Source organism: Chiloscyllium plagiosum, unplaced genomic scaffold (assembly GCF_037043375.1).
Source record: "Chiloscyllium plagiosum isolate Xiang-an unplaced genomic scaffold, Cpla_swu_hap1 HiC_scaffold_9, whole genome shotgun sequence".
Classification (NCBI taxonomy): Eukaryota; Metazoa; Chordata; class Chondrichthyes; order Orectolobiformes; family Hemiscylliidae; genus Chiloscyllium; species Chiloscyllium plagiosum.
The window spans coordinates 17,810,499-17,823,527 of record NW_028270147.1 but is presented as its reverse complement, the minus strand read 5'-3'; the positions used below and the strand labels follow the sequence as shown (position 1 = coordinate 17,823,527).

The window sequence follows — 13,029 nt, the reverse complement described above, 5'->3', positions numbered from 1 at the left end:
GGCACTGTCCGGTCCTTTGTAACTGACTTTGCAGGAGTTTTGCCCAAACGCTTGCAGAGCTGGATTGAGGAAAGATAGTGAGAGGCCAGTATCCAGTCACCAAGTCACCCTTTATATACATGAGGAAAGACCTTGACACTGATTCAGCTCCCTCAGAACCAGCTCTGAGTGAACAGACCCTCTGACGCTCCTGTTTTTTAAAAATCAGTCAGCCAGCCAGGGCACCAGTTGAGGCTGTTAACCTAGTTCAATCAGGGAACTCGTTTTCTAGGGAGGTCCACCTGGCTGACCTTGTTACAGTGATTACAGATAGCAGTGTTTGGCCAATGGCCCTTCAGCAGTGTCTGAATATATTCCAACACTATTGTATGTAGTTGATACCTGTATTGTGGTGAACCTCGGGGTGTGTGTGTGTGTGTGTGTGTGTGTGTGTGTGTGTGTGTGTGTGTGTCGACAACAACTGCTTTCCAGAGATGGTGGAGCTGATTTGTTGGTGAATTTCGTCAATCCTGGCCCTCCAAAGGATTGCTGATGAGAGGAGAATTGCGCCAATGCTTTGTACGTCCAAGAACCTTCCTTACAATTGCTTCACGAGGATAGGTCTACAAATAGCTGAGAGAAAGCTCTTCAAAATCTGGACCAGCATCAGACAAGGCCAGCTATTACCTTCCATACTATTTACACACTACACAGTGGCTGTTCACCTCAAAAATCCCATACCCTCTGGTGTGAAATATCATTTAGCTGGAAAACAAATTCTATCTCAGTGCAAAAGCTAATACGTGATCAGCATAGATTTCTATGATTTACAGTTTGTGGATGAAAGTGGCATTGTTTCTTGCTCTGCTGTGGATCTGCAAACTACTCTTCAAGTCTGCTTACAAAAAAAAAAATTGGCCTTTCCTTGAACGCTGCCAAGACAAAACATCATCAATCCGCACCTGGTTCACCAAATGTACGTGAAAGGGGGCTCCAGAACATACAGTTAGTACTACACTGTGAAGATTATGTCACCATCATTTCAAACATTGAGATTTACTTTACAGGATTCTCACCTTCAAGAAACACCTGCCTACACCTGCAGCACTTGCCATGATACTAACTGCAGGTCAGGCATCAAGTTTCCTGTGCACTGCAAATCCAATTGTTTGGATTGTTGTTTTAATTCCTACTCCAGATGCTCAAAAATATAATCGCCTGGCTGACAGTGAAATGCAGAGAGAGATTGCTGCATCACTGGAGGTATGACCTGGTAAAAGATAATGAAACTTAGGCCCTCTACTCCCTGTACACATGTAGGTTTTAAAAATAATCTTATGGCACTATTTGAACAAAAGCAAAGGTCATCTGCCCAGAATATCCTCTAAAGCTAAATTTATAAAATAAATTTGTGCAGAATGTTCCAACATTCCCAAAGCCAAATAAATAACACTGCTGACATCAGAAGGATACAGAAAACAATAAAGATGAAGTGTTTAACAATTCCACAAATGGGAATGGTTTCAGTTTCCCAAATCTTTCTGACCTACACAAAAAACCCACAACCTTATTTTAGAAAGGGAAGCCTGTGGAAATGGTAACTATTAAAAGGGAAAATCCAGAAACGAATTAAAGCACCATTTTGTACTTAGGGCACATGGTAACATCGCTTCACGTGTTAACTATGGTTCAATGGGGTTTGGCTCTCAGGCAAAGTCTGGAATCAGTTGCCATGACACCTCAGTGCTGTACTGTCCTGAGGGAATGCTACATGGTCAGAGGTGCCAACCTTCGGACAAGATAAATATCAAAGCCTAGACTCTCTTGAGAACATACAGACAAGCTCTTCTTATGCTGAAGAGATCTAAATGCAGCGCTGTTTTCTCCAGTAAAATCAGGCTAACACTCATTTGGTCATTATCACATGAATGCTTATGAAATTGATTTGGAGGTGCCAATGTTGGACTAGGATGTACATAGTTAAAAATGACACAACACCAGGTTATAGGCCAACAGGTTCATTTGGAAGCACACTAGCTTTCGGAGCGCCGCTCCTTCATTCACCTGGAGCAGCACTCCAAATGCTAGTGCTTCCAAATAAGCCTGTTGGACAATACCCTGGTGTTCTGTAATTTTTACCTGTTTATGAAAGTCAGTCATTAAAAGCACCAATTTCAAAAGAGCTCCAAGGGCTATGGAGTGTTTTGAGAAATCCAGTGGATCCTGATGGATTCTACATAGAATCAAGCTCTTTCTGCCATGGATCCCTCTGCCATTTGGAGGATTAATACATTTTGCAAAGTTATAGGGCAAACAAAGGACAAACCACTCATCCAATACATCAGATATGACAATGCACATTTTCACCATCAAGAGAATCCAATAGCCAGAATGTAAAAATTCACTGTGTCCTTGAATGGTGAAAAGTACAATTATACCATCCAGCCAGTGCTCTGCACCAAGGTTGTCATACAAATGATCCATTCCAGTCTTCTCCAGAGGTTCCCAGCGTTACAGATGCCATCCTCCAGCCTGTGTTCACTGCATAAAAACGTCAAGAATCAGCTGAAGGCCCTGCAAAGGCAACAGGCCCTGACAACGCTCCAGCAACAGTACTGAAGATTTGTGCTCCAGAACTGGCCGCACCCCTAACCAAGTTGTTCCAGTACAGATGGTGAACTCCAACAACAACCCAGTAATGCCCTGTCCAACAAGAAGCATGATAAATCCAAACAGATCAATTACCACCCCATTGGTCTACTCCAAATGATGGACGAGGCCTGCAGTGCTATCAAGTGACACTTACTCAGCAACAACCTACTCATCAATGCCAGTTTAGGTTCTGCTAGGGCACTCAGCCCCTGGCCTCATTACAACCTTCACCCCATCACGGCCAAAATAACATAGCTGAAGAGGGAGAGGTTAGGCTGCCTGCTTTTGAAATCAAGGAATCACATTTGTTATGGACCCATACCAGACTAGACCCCCCCCGCCCCCCCAAAATGTTTTAAGAAGGTAGCCTATACCCTAAGTTTTTCTTATTTTAACTGGTAGATGTGAAGTGTCATGTTCCAGATGTAATGCATCTGGTCAAACTACTCAATGTTAAGCAAAACAATTTATTTAACCACTATAGTTAAAATACAAACAGAAGAGAGAGAAATTTAGAATAACTTAACTATTGGAAAACTTGACCGAATAATAGATACAGTACCCATTACTGTATGGGCACAGTAACTGCTCTAATACAGTAACATCCCATAAAAACACCCCTTGGCAAAAATGCAAATTTAAACAGATCCTCACATACAAGAACCAAAGCTTCTGCTTAAAACTAAAATAAAACACCAGAAAGCCTGGTCTGCTTCCAATGTTCTAACTTTTTAAAAATAATCCAAGGCCTCAAAATTGCTTGTTTATTTTCTTAGAGACTGCTCCTTACCTCTACCTTACAACCTCTCCTCAAAACAAAAAAAGGACAAAATAACCTCTTCAGGTGACAGCATTGTCACAAATTTGACTGACTGTGGCATCACGATTCCTGAAAGAAACTGTAAATGCAGAGAGAGCTCCCCATTAGTTGGAGTTATATCCTGCACAACACTAGATAGTTGTGGGTGTTGGGAGTCTCATTCCAGGTACATCACTGCAGGAGTTCCTCAGAGTTCCAACCCAATCATTTTAATCTGCTTCAGTCACCTTCATGACTGTACATTGTTCAGCACAATTAAGGGCTGCTCATATATTGAAACAATTCGTATCCAAATGCAGCCAAGACTTGGACGACAGCAAGGAACTTTTGCGTGACAGAAGTTGCAAGCAATGACCTTCTCCACTAAGAGAAAATCCAACCATTGGCCCTTGATGTTCAATGGCATGGTCATCATGGATGTTTCCTGCTGTCAACATCGAGTGGGTTTTCTCTGAACAGAGGCAAACAACTGAACAAGCTATAAAATACCGTAACTACAATAGCAGGTCAGGAGTTAGGAAGTTTGCAGCATGTAACTCACCTCCTAACTCCCCAGATCCTGCCCACCATCTACAAGGCACAAGTCAGGAGTGTGATGGAATCCTCCCTATTTATGTACAGCTCCAACAACACTCATGATGATGATGTATTATCAGTAAGCTACTAATCCAGGTAATGTTCTGGGAACTCAGATTTATAACAGATGGTGGAAATTGAATTCAATAAATATATGGAATTAAAAATCTTAGGGTGGCCACAAAAACGTTGTCAACCCATCTGATTCAGAAATGTCCTTTAGGGAAGGAAGCTGCCATCTTTACCTTATCCAGCATACATGACCTACAACAATGCCTTCTGGGCAATTAGGGATAGACAATAAATGCTAGCTAAAACAAGGTTGCTCCTGTTGGTAACATGCCAAATTAATCAGTCTGCTCCTGACAGGGACATTTATTTAAAAAAAAACATTAATTCACAGGACATGGATGATGGGATAGTGTAGGGGGACGAGCTGAGAATAGTTCACAGGTCAGCACAACTTTGAGGGCTGAAGGGCCTGTTCTGTACTATATTGTTCTATGTTCTACATGCATTGCAAAAGCATTTATTTCCCCGATCTTAGTGGCCTTTGAGAAAGCAGGCGCTAATTATATACGTCAGATACAGGGGATACAAGCCATATGGTGGGGAAGAGTAGATCAGGATGACCAAATATCCTGCATTTTAAACACAGTCTCATGTATTCTGGGATGAACCACACCACAAATTAGAGAAACCACACCTCATCTTCCACCAGGCAGCCTACAGTATGGAGGACTCAACATTGAGTTCTCCAATTTAAAATATCCTCCCTTCCCAGCCCCTCCCCATCCCTTCCACTGGTGCCTGCCACCAACTGGATTCATTGCTCCCATTAACCAACTACGTCGTACCCTCTCCCTGTCGTCACCTACCTCCACTTCACCACCCTGCCCCTTTAACTGCAGCTCCCCTCACACCCAACCCCAATCCTAAAGAATGGTGATAGCGGAAATGTCGACTTGTGCACCTCCTGAAGCTGCCTGGCTTGCTGCGTTCTTCCAGCCTGTCTACTTTGGAATCCAACATCTGCAGGTTTTTTGTCTCTCACCTTCCTTCTGAGTCACTATGTGGGAGGTGGAAACTGAGGATTTCCTATTTCCTTTGCCTCTTTGTTCTTTGCACAACAGGGCGCCACACAGCAGCCCCACCCATCAACCAGTCCAACAGGCAAAGTGCCCTCATTTCCACAGCAGGTCTAGATACCCTGGAGGCTGTACAGCTAGAACTCAAATGTGCCTCATGTTTAAAAAGACTGTCCAACTTGTTGGACACTTTACTATGCATCTTGTATTTTATTTCAGATATCCAGCAGCTATTAATACCACATACTGATCACATAGCTTTATCATTTTGAATGTAGGCCCACAGCTCACCATCTGGCAGTGAGGGGGGGGGGGGGGGGGGGGGTAGCTGGAATTTTGATGTGACAATAGGGGTGGGAGGAGGAAAAGGGAAGTGATGGAGGGGTAAAGAGGAAAAGGAAGATGGTGGCTGGGAAAGGGGAGAGGAAAAAGGAAGAGATGGAGCAGGGAGGAAAGAGGAAGGGGATGGGGAGGGAGGAAAAGGAGAGGGTGGGGAATGATATTGGCAAGGACATTTGGTGTTTTTTTGCATCAGCTTCCACATTTCCCAGATACAGTTGGCTCTGCTATAACATGCGTTTCTTCAATGTGAATTGGCTATAATACGATTGAAGAATTTAGACCATTATTTGTAGAACGCTAACTTGCGTAACTTGTATTGCTCTAATGCGATTTCGGTCCCATTGGTTTAAATGGTGCTGCTGTTACGCGGTTTTCTTATAATGCAGGATCGCATGAGAACGGAACGATCACTTGATATATCAGGATTTGGAGATGCCGGTGTTGGACTGGGGTGTACAAAGTTAAAAAATCACAACACCAGAACTATAACCTGGTGTTGTGTGATTTTTAACTTGATATATCAGAACAGACTGTAATCAACATCAGTAGCAGAAATGACAATTCACACAAGTCAATTCAATTTAAACAAATTTAAAATCTCTAAATAATTACTTCTTCTGTCTCCATTATCCATGGACAGCAGCATGACATACACTACCTGCCAAGACTCTTTAGGCTAGAGAGACTGGAATCCAAAATAGACAGGCAAGAGGCTGGAAGAACACAGCAGGCCAGGCAGCATCAGGGGGTAGAGAACTCAATGTTTCAAGTGTAACCCTTCTTCAGGACTGGGGGTGAGTGTGGGGGGAGCTGCAGATAAAGGGGGTGACGGGGGTAGGGTGGTAAAGTGGAGACAGATGAAGACAGGCAGAGGGTACAACCTGGTTGGTCAATGGGAGGAATGAATCCAGCTGGCAGCTGGGAAGAATGGAAGGGATCGGAGGGACTGGGAAGGGAGTCGGAGGATGGGAAGGGAGGTTATTTGAAACTGGAGAGCTCAATGTTGAGTCCGTCAGGTTGTAGGCTGTCCAGGTGGAAGAGGAGGTGTTCTTCCTCCAATTTGCGGTTTGATTCGTTGTGGCAATGGAGGAGGCCAAGGATGGTCATGTTGGAAAGGGAGGAGGAGGAGGAATTAAAATGGGCGGTCACTGGGAGGTCATGTCAGCCCCTGCAGGCCCAGTTGAGATGCTCAGCAAGATATTCCCTTCATTTACGTTTGGTCTCCCCGATGTAGAGAAGACCACATCGAGAGCACTGGATACAGTAAACTAGGTTGGAGAGGCAGGTGAACCTCTCCCATCATCTTTAAATACATCCGCCAACTCCAACTCCAACTAGACCCCACCACCAAGGACATCTTCCCCTCCCCATCCCTCTCTGCCTTCCAAAAGAACCTTTTGCCAATCCTTGGTTCATGCCACTCTCCCCACCAGACAGCATCCCACCCCACCCCCCCGAACCCCCAGGTACCTTCCCCTACAACCCGAAAAGATACAAAACCTGCTGGTACACTACCCCCTCATCTCCATGCAGGGCGCCAAACTGTCCTTCCAGGTGAGACGAAGGTTCACCTGCCTCTCTTCCAACCTGGGTGGCACAGTAACTCAGTAGTTAGCACTGCTGCCTCACAGCACCAGGGTCCCAAGTTAGATTCCAGCCTCGAACGACTTTGTGTGGAGTTTGCACATTCTCCCCGTGTCTGTGTGGGTTTCCTCCGGGTGCTCCGGTTTCCTCCCACAGTCCAAAGATGTGCAGGTCTGGCAAATTGGCCATGCTAAATTGCCCATATAGTGTTAGGTGCATTAGTCAGAGGGAAATGGGTCTGGGTGGATTACTCTTCGGAGGGTCGGTGTGGACTTGTTGGGCCAAAGGGCCTTTTTCCACACTGTAGGGAATCTAATCTAATCTAGTTTACTATATCTTGTGCTCCTGGCCTTCTCTTCATCGGGGACACCGAACGTAAACTTAGGGAACACTTCGTCGAGCATCACAGCTGGGTCCACAAGGTCAACTGGACCTTCCAGTCACCGCCCATTTCAATTCCCCCAACCACTCCCTTTCCGACATGACCATCCTCAGCCACTTCCATTGCCACATCGAATCAAACTGCAAATTGGAGGAAGAACACCTCATCCTCTGCCTGGGCAGCCTACCGCCAGACGACTCAACATGGAGTTCTCCAATTTCAAATAACTTCCCTTCCCATCCCCGACTCCCTTTCTAGTCCCTCCATCCTCCCTTCCATTCCTCCCAGCCATCTACTGAATTCATTCCACCCATTGGTCAATCAGGTCATACCCTCGACCCGTCTCTACCTATCCACACTTCACCACCTTGCACTCCCCCACCATCTTTATTGGTAGCTCCCCCCTACACCCACCCTCAGTCCGAAGGGTTACATCCGAAATGTCGACTTCTCCCAGCCTCATGCTGGTCTTGCTAAGACTCCTTTGACAGCACTTTTCAAACCCACGACCATATTCATCTAATATTAAAGGTCAGCAGATACATGGGAACATCACCACCCACACGTTCCCCTCCAAACTATTCACCATCCTGACTTGGAAATATCAATCGGCATTTGTTCAGTGTCTCCGACTTAAAATCCTGGAGCTCTCTCCCCAAGGACATTCTAGGTCCACCCTATAACACATGGGCTGCAACGGTTCAAGGAAAGAGTTCACCACCATCTTCTCAAAAGGAAGGTAGGGATGGGCAATAAATACTGGCCCAGCCAGTGATACCCACACTGAGTGAATAAAATAAAGTTCTGCGCTGCCTTAACACACATCTTTGCCTCAACCTCACTGTTGAACGTCACTGTTTGGTTTCCATGCCAGCTAAACATACAGTTTACAGACTCTAGCAGGAAAGATGCAGAGGAGGGTAGGGTGTGTCCTCAGTTTTCCTTTTGTGCAGCAATGCCTCAGTGTGTAATACAGGCCCATGAACACTTCTAACCCTGTAGGACATCATGCAAGCAACTATGGCTCAAGAGAACATGGACAGTGAGCATTAAGGGGATTATTTAATATCATAGCACAGTGCCATTTTGCATTCACAAACTGCACTCTCTCACACAAAACAGAAACATGGACATCAAGAGTAATTGCATCCTCCCACCCAGACTAGTGGAGATGAGCTAATGTGCCTGGGGCCATGAAACAAATTGGAACCTACCTGATCAGTCCAACACCAATCCATGTTAGAAATTTCATCAAAAATTTCAGGAACTCAGTGAATCATAGCTGAGTACATGCATTTATCCTGCATTTCAAAGCAGCAACAACAAAAGAATCCATTTGTAACAATCTTTTCTGTCACAATTCAGTATTTCACTTGCCTCCTCATGGTGAAATTAATAATATGGCATTTGGACCTTTTCTCCTTGAATAGCCCACTTATTTATTCATTACACAAATTCATTGGTCAAAGTGCACCAGTGCCAAAATACTCCTGTATTTATTCAAACAAGCAACTGTTTGAATATTGTTGCCTGATTTGGTTACCGGAAGACTGCACTTTCAAGCAAAACAGCAGCTTAGCTCACGCACCATTTTCAGAGATCAAAAGAGATCTTTTAATACGTAACAACTGGAAGCTTGTTTTCCCAACACAGTCACAGTTTCTACTGCTGTGCTCTTGTCAGTTCAAACCTTACCTCGAAAAATGTTGCTTAAACCCTATTAACTGAAAAAAAATTGTGAAATCGAATGCCCTAAATTGAAATTCACTGTTCACTATGATTTATGGAATTGCAATTCTAACAACTGTTTAAGTTGCAACTTCTTCAAATACGAAATGTTTTACATTTCAGAAAGAAATAAACGTTCAATTTTTTTTGTATGTGGTTTTGACTTCACTGGCATTTTCCCTTTGCAAGCTTTGTTTTTCTAGGCTAGCCCAAACCCTCACACATAGAAATTAAGAGTCAATAATACAAACTACCAAAACAAAATCCATTCACAGGTTTTTACACTGAAATAGGAGCAACAGTAGGTTATTCAGCCTTTCAAACCTGCTCCCAGCACGATTGGTAATCCAACTCAATAGCCTTATCCTGCTTTTCCAGAGGTGATGAGTGTGGAGCATTGTGCCACTCATACCCTTCCACCACTCAACCAGGCCATGGGTGTACAACTGTTGAAAAAAGCTGAGAGATAAGCCAGCAGTATCCAATGCAGAGGGATTCCAAGATATGCTGCTGAAGTTCAACAAACACATACTGATAAAGCTTACTTGCCTAAACAGGCAGCGACTTTCTTGTTGTTTGTGGTTCTGGTATCATCCAACCAGTTAAAGCTTGGACTCTCAGTAGTGCACTGAGGAGATAATTGTTTTTTCCCCCACCCCCAAAGGGATAGGCAGTATGCAGAAGGATCTGGGTATCGTTGTACACAAGGAAAACATTTGTACAGCAAGCAATTAGGAATGCAAAATTATATGCTAGTCTTATGGAAAGGGAGTCAGAATATGAAGGTGACAGTTATATAGGGATTTGATGAGATCACATCTTAAAGTATTACATGGAATCCTGGTCTCCTTATCCAAAACCTAGAAGATACAATGAAAGGGTTATCCCAGGACTAGTGATTAAATAGAATGGGCTCATATTCCCTGCTGTTTGGGGACATATAAAACCCTTGTAGAGCTTCATGAAATGAGTGTTGAGAAGGATAAAAGATTCAGGAAGATGAAGAAGAGAAAATCTCTGATAGCAAATATAACCCATTTACAGCATTCAAGAAGGGAGGGAGGCAGGCAGGAAACAGGAATGTATAGGCCAATTATCTTAATATCTGTTATGGGGGAAGAAGGTAGAAATTGATTAAGGACAGTGCAACTGAGCACTTGGGAAAAAAAAACCTGCATAGTTTTGAGAAAGGAAAATAATGTTTAAACAATTTATTGAAACTTTCTGAAGGAGGAGCATGCTGTGGATAAAGAGGAGCCCCACTGATATAATATACTGAGAATTCCAGAAGACAGTGACAAGGATTGCACTGAAAGTGCAAAAGTACAAGCTTGTGGTGTAAGGGGGTAATGTCAGAGCTTAAGTTGGGATTGACTGGATGGCAGAGAAAAACAGAGCAAATGGGTCTTTCTTTCAGATCAGCAGGAGGCAACAAGTTGGGTCCGGAAGGGTTGGTGTTGAGCCCTCAATGCTTTATCAATGACTCCGATGAGAGGATTGAGGCCTGGTGGCTAAATTTGCAGAAGACACAAAGACAGAGAGGAAAACATTTTGTGAACAGAACAAGGATGCAGATCAATACAGACAAACATGAGTGCACAGAAGGGAGCATGTGAAAAAATTTGAAGTTACTGACTTTGATAGGAAACATAATAAAAGTTGTGCATTATATAAAAGGGAACAGCTGCAAATTTCTGAGATGCAGAGGAATCCAGGTGTTCAACTACACGAGCCACGAAAAGTTAGTACACCAATACTGCAAGTGATTAAGGTAGCTAGGAACACTGCCTTTTATTACAAGAGAAACTGAACATTGAAGAAAAGGTGCAAAAACAGAAATTGCAGGAAACACTCAGCAGGTCTGGCAGCAGAGAGAAATCAGAGTTAATGTTTCGGGTCGAGTGACCCTTCCTGCATTTGGAGGAAGGGTCACTCGATCTGAAAGGTTAACTCTGATTTCTCTCTACAGATGCTGAGTTTCTCCAGCAATTTCTGGTTTTGGTCCCGATTTACTGCATCTACAGGTCTTTTGGTTTTGATTGAAGAAAGGCAATTGTGTAGGACATTAGTAAGTCCACATCTCAAATATCGTCTGCAATGTTCCTTTCCTAAATTAAGCAAGGACATAAATGTATCACAAGTGATTCAAATGAGTTAATAAATATATGGGCTGAGTTTAGAAGTGTGAGGGGTGATGGGATTGAAATGTATGACATTCTGAATGTCGTGATAAGGTTGACATGGAAAGGATGTTTACACTTGTGGATCAGTTCATATCGTGGGAAATGCTGCTTTAAAAATTGGGAGGGTGGGGGGGGGGGGGGGCGCGATTTCATTATGTTAGGCCAAAAAAAAAAAGTGAGGATTTCTTCTCCCCTCTGTGCGACTTTGGAACTCTGCCTCAGAAACAGGGTCATTGATTATTTGTAAGGCACAGGTAGATGTATTTTTATTAGCGAAGAGAATCAGAGGTTAGTCAGGGTAGGACTTCATGTAGAATCAAAACAAAAAGAAGTCAGGGACGATATTATTGAACGGCACAATAGAAATGAAGGGCTGAATGGTCTACTTTTGCCCCTAATGCTATGTTCAAAGGGGTTAGCAATCACTGGAAATCATTTTAAACAATGTTTATAAAAATCTGTTAGTGAGATATAGGTATTAGATGTAGGTATTGCTAGGCAAGAGTCAACCACATTGTCTGAAATTACATGCAAGCCAGACAAGAGAAGAAAATAAGTCATCCTTACTCGAAAGGCATTAGAGAACCCGATGGTTTTAATGATAATCAACATGGTTCGGCATAGGGGATGTGATGACCTAGTAGTATTACCACTGGACTGCTAATTCAGAGCCCAGGTAATGTTCTGGAGACCTGGGTATAAACCCCATCACAGCAGATGGTGGAATTTGAATTCAATACAAATCTGGAACTGAAGAGTCTAACAGTTAACATGAATCAATTGTTGATTTCAGCAAAAACACATCTGATTCACTAATGTCCTTTAGGGAAGGAAACTGCCATCCTTACCTGATTTGGCCTACACATGACTCCAGACCCACAGCAAAGTGGTTGACTGCCCTCTGGACAATAAATGCAGGTCTAACTAACAAAGTCACATCCCATAAAAATCAATTTTTTTTTTTTTTTAAAATAAAAGGCCAGTTTTTTTTTTATTCCAGATTAACCACCTTCCAAGGCGAGATTGGAATCCTCGGCCACAAAACATCAGCTCGGCTTTTTGGATCTCTAGTCCAGTGACATTACCATTAACCCCCCCACATCCCATATGTCTATTCCAGAGGGTTATGGGTGTGCAGTCATTGAGCACATTCAATATTACGATCCACCAACTTTTAGACACAAAGATAATCAAAGTATATGGCAAGGGAACGAGTTGATGAGGAAGATGATCGGCATATATTTTAGTGAGTGGTGCGGCTGGCTCAGAGGATTGGAAGGCCTACTCTTGCTCTTATTACTTATGATATCACATTTCAATAAATCAGTAGCCCAGCTGCAAAATCTGTGTTTCGTTGAATTTTGTACAGCGCCACGATAAACATTTGAGACCACCAGACACAACAATGGTCCCTGCCTACAAACAAAACATGATGAATTGAAACATAGCCCAGTTCCTCCATCTATTTGTCTGGTACATTTATTACAAAAACACAAAGGAATGAAAATTATTCCTACAGCATTCAAAACCTATACGTTAATGAAAACTGGAATGAATGCTATTATGATTCCAGCTTACATCAGACAGGTCAGAAGCCAGACTGAAATCTAGCTTGATATGACTGTTAAACATTTAGCAAGATTGCCTTTTACTGAAACACATGCATGGAATGCTGCAGATTTAGTTTTAATAATA

General features: G+C 43.1%; 2 protein-coding genes across 4 annotated transcripts in view; both read right to left on the bottom strand.

Annotated features, from left to right (window-relative positions):
- Nucleotides 1-13,029, bottom strand: part of lrrc8c (leucine rich repeat containing 8 VRAC subunit C) — a 138,334-nt gene that overhangs the window by 1,087 nt on the left and 124,218 nt on the right. The window lies entirely within an intron of this gene.
- The window catches only part of lrrc8db (leucine rich repeat containing 8 VRAC subunit Db), a 107,785-nt gene that overhangs the window by 86,086 nt on the left and 8,670 nt on the right, over nt 1-13,029 (bottom strand). The gene's annotated exons all lie outside the window — the stretch shown is intronic.